The sequence below is a fragment of the Budorcas taxicolor genome, chromosome 14 (assembly GCF_023091745.1).
Source record: "Budorcas taxicolor isolate Tak-1 chromosome 14, Takin1.1, whole genome shotgun sequence".
NCBI lineage: Eukaryota > Metazoa > Chordata > Mammalia > Artiodactyla > Bovidae > Budorcas > Budorcas taxicolor.
The window spans coordinates 14387480-14391623 of record NC_068923.1 but is presented as its reverse complement, the minus strand read 5'-3'; positions in this window follow the sequence as shown (position 1 = coordinate 14391623).

Genomic DNA, 4144 nt, shown 5'->3' with positions numbered 1-4144 from the left:
CAGAAGGTGGGAGGGGGGCGGCCCCCAGCAGGGGACAGGAGTGTGCTGACCTGGCAGCAGGAGGCTGACCCAGACATGGGCAGGACCCCGAGGGCGGAGCCGTGGAAGGGGCGCCACAACTCAAGTCTGGGGGTGGGGTTCAAGGTTACAGATGAGGTCACAGGCCCACACTGTTACACGTCTCGCACACCTATTTTGTGACTCAAGTCCTACCGGTTAGACGACTACAGTTACAAAACCTCAGAGGCTTCGGAGAGCAGAGAACACCACTAGAGAGTCCAAATCCACATTTGTGTGATCAGACAGTGAGGCCGGCAGGCCCCCTCCACGTGCCTCCAGGGCACCCTGCTGCTCTGCGCCGGGGCCAGTCTCCACCAGGCTCCCACGGGCGGTCCTCTGCCTTGCTCTCTGAATCCCCTCACCTTCTCCTTCCCCCGTGGCCTGGCACCTGCTGCCCCGTGTGCCCACATGCCCCTCGTTACCCTCCCTCCACCCTCTGGATGGGGCCAGCAGGGGGCCACCGCCCACCACCTCAGCCTCATGACACAGGACTCCTGTGAGGCCTGCACAGCCAGACCCCAGGGTCCTGGGACCCCCTGGGCCTGAGGCAGGAGGGGAGACTGCCCGCTGGAGGCGGGACATGAGCTGCCCTTCATCCCAAGAAAATGTCAAGTGCTTGGGGGCCTTTCCTGGGGTCCAGAGCGCTGCCTGCTGAGATGATTTCAAACCAAGGTGCTCACGTCACAGCCAAGCAGGAACTGCACCGGCCCCCCGCAGGGGCCCAGCGGCAGCCCTCAGAGGCACAGCCCAGGCACAGCTCAGCGTCACAGTCCCTGAAGTGGGAGCTGCCCTTGGGGATGGGGTGGGCCTCGAGCCCGTAGCCCTGGTGCCCAAGATGCTGTGGCCCCAGTGTGGGGAGCAGGGGTTGTGCAGGCAGAGGTGGCAGCACCCAGGCCCTCTCTGCCTCGCTCTGCACCCTGGCCCCAGAGGCTCCCTCCACATGCAGCGGGTGTCCGGCCCGGCCAGAGCTGCCAGGCGGCCCCAGTGGCTCCAGGCTCCGCGTGGCAGTGGACTGGCAGGCGCTCTGTCCAGCTGTCGACCTGCCCGCCACAGAGTTTGGGGCGCCACTCTGAGGACTTGGGTGTTGGGACTCTGTGCATGCGCAGCCAGCTCACCCGCCCGCAGGACTAGGCCTGAGCCCTGGGCAGCAAGCGGGCAGCAGACGGGAGGTGGAAGGAGGAGGAGGCTTGGGGCCAGCTAGGGCCTCTCGAGGGCCTTTCTCTTTCTCTGGAAATCAGAGCAGCCCCGGTCCAGCTCCGGTCCTGAGTGGGCAGTGGGCAGCCTGCATGTGGGGAGCGAGTGGACCTGAGCCAGAGAGCGGCCTCTTCCCTCGGACCTCACCATGAGGGGTCTCCTGGCCACTGGGCATGCACGTGGCCCATGCGCACAGACACATAACTCCCAAGGGTTGGCGGGGGTCCACCTGCTGCCCCCAGCTCTGGCGAGCCCTGGGCAGACCTCGCTGCCCCTGAGCGCCCTGCAGGAGGCACCTAGCACCCTGGCCGTCCCTGGGCTGTGCCCTCTGCCCCGCCCCCACTGTCTCTCTTGGTTTCTCTTCTTGACAGACTGCTCTCACCCAGATCCCCGCCTCGGACTCTCTTCCCAGAAGCCCAGCCCAGGGCCCAGGTCTCCTCCTCACGTGGGCACACATGTGGACACACAGGTGGTAGCCAGTGTGACACAGCCGTTCTCGAGGAAGAGCCTGTCGATTTCATAGCAGTTTGGTCAAATTCTGTCCCCTCCCTTGGGAGGCTCCATTGCATCCAGCACTGCGTCCCCAGAACCCACCATGGGTTCCCCGTGTGGAGGAGGGAACCCTCACTCCCGCCAGCCCTTCATGACATCACTCTCAGCTCGCGGATGGGCTTGGACGTCAGCTTCCCCGGCACCTGAAGGATCTGGTCCCAGACGAGCAAAAGCATGAGGCTGGAGGCCTCACAGCTACAAGAGGGCCTGCTGTGTTCCTGCCTGTCCCCTCCGGGGCCACCATGCTCTCCGACCCCACCTTCGCTCCCCCGTCTCTACAACTCAGTAGCCCTACCTCCCACCCCGTTGTCCTCCCAACCAATTATTTTTTGCTTCCAGGGAGGGTCCAGTGTGGCCTTGGGAGACACAGAGTGCAGGGCAGCAGGGCTCCCTCCCTCCCAAGGGGGTTGCCTGCCTCCCAGGACCTGGGCTGGATCAGCAGGCTCCTCCGGTACTGAGCAAGGGGTGGGGACGCTTCAGGCAGTGATGGGTCAGACCTCCCCTCCCACTGAGGTCAAAGCTAATGAAGAAATGAGACAGGCCCGGAGACGTGGGGTCAAGACACCAGCTTCCAGCTACGAAACTGAGGCTGTGGCTTCATTCAGTTCCTGTCGCCTCCCTGAGCCCCAGCCCGAACTCAGCCCCACCCCTTCCCAACTGTGCTGGACAGGAAGGACACGTGTGTCCAGAGGCTGCCCAGGCTGGTCTCCCCAGCCCCCATGGGTTGCCCACCCTCTGTCAGGTGGGCTGGCTGGAGTGCTGAGTGACCACAGAAGGGAGAGCCTACCTCTTGGGGGTTGAGTGGTGGTCAGCAGGTGGAATTCTGAGACAGTGGGCAGGAGAATGGTGACAGCCCCCAAAGGGACTCACCAAGCTCGTGTCTCATAGGTTCGCCTGCTAGTACAACAGTTTATACACAGTAAGCGCTTGTCTTTTCCCCTTCCCAGGAGGTCAGACCACGGGGGCCGGTGGAGGCTGGAGCACAGCTCCTCCATCTGTGGTCCTGATCTGCCATTATTAGCCTTAGCGTCCATCCTCACAGACAGAGAAGAGGCTGCAGGGGCTCCAGCTGTCACACCTACACACCAAGAAGGAAGAAGAGGAAGGCCAAGGGGCAAAAGGCCATCTCTTTCCAGCTGTATCTCTCCCGGGTGTGAGATGGAATAGCTCCAAGGGCAACTTGGCCGTTGTGAGCAAGGTCGCAGGTACACTCAGCTGTGAGCCTCGCGGACATACCTGCAGTCTCCAGCAACTTCACTCAGGGTTATTCAGTGCCAGGGCTTCCCAGGTGGTGCTAGTGGCAAAGAACTCGCCTGCCCATGCAGGAGACATAGATGTAGGTTCAATCAGGAAGATCCCCTGGAGGAGGGCATGGCAACCCACTCCAGTATTCTTGCCTGGAGAATCCCCATGGACAGAGGAGCCTGGCGGGCTGCAGTCCATGAGGCTGCAAAGAGTTTGACACGACTGAATGACTGAGCCTGCACACATGCATTCCGTGCCGCCTGGCTGGCGAGGGCAGGAGGTGTGGGGTGATTCCGACATCATCAGGGCTGATGAAGAGGCCGCCATCTATCCACGCTGCCAAATACCAGGCAGCCGTGGGAAAGGCTTGGCGACGCCGTGTGGGCTGCAGGACCAGGAGGAGAAGGGCAAAGCAGCTGATGGGCCTGCTTTCTGTATGGGAAAGGGGCGTTGGCACTTTCTGGGACAGACGCAATAAATGATCGCGCAGACGGTGCCTGGTACCTGAAACAACAGAGATCTGTTCTCACAGGTCTGGGGCCAGAGTCCAAAATCAGGGTGGGGGCAGGAGTATGCCTCTTCCAGAGGCTCTTGTTGGGGAGTCCCTTCAGGCCCGCCCGCTTTGGGGGCTCTGGCACCTCTTTGCGGTGGGTCTCTACTGGACCACCTGCCATTGGATTAAGGCCACAACAACCCAGAGCGTCCTCATCTCCTCATGTTTGACCCTACATCACAAAGACCCTTCCCCAGATAAGGTTGCGGTCACAGGCAGGGATTGGCGTGCGGACTCTCCTTCTGGGGGCCAGCGTCACATGCACTGGCAGGAAGAAACCGACACTTGTATTTGTGCTGGAAAAGCACAAGGGCCATCAAGGTGCTCTTCTTGCAGGAAGCCCACCAGGTCTGCTGTGGGGAGAGGAACATGAGCAGAGAAGCCCAGAACAGCTCCTCTTTGGGGTGCATGGGGGTGCTTAGCTCCCTACCTGCATGCACGTGTCTCCCCCAGGAGCTCATCTGCATGAGGTAGGCCTGCACCCCCAATGCCCCTCCTCTCTGGCAGGCGGGGTCTCCATGGCAGTCAGAGAGCAGGAGG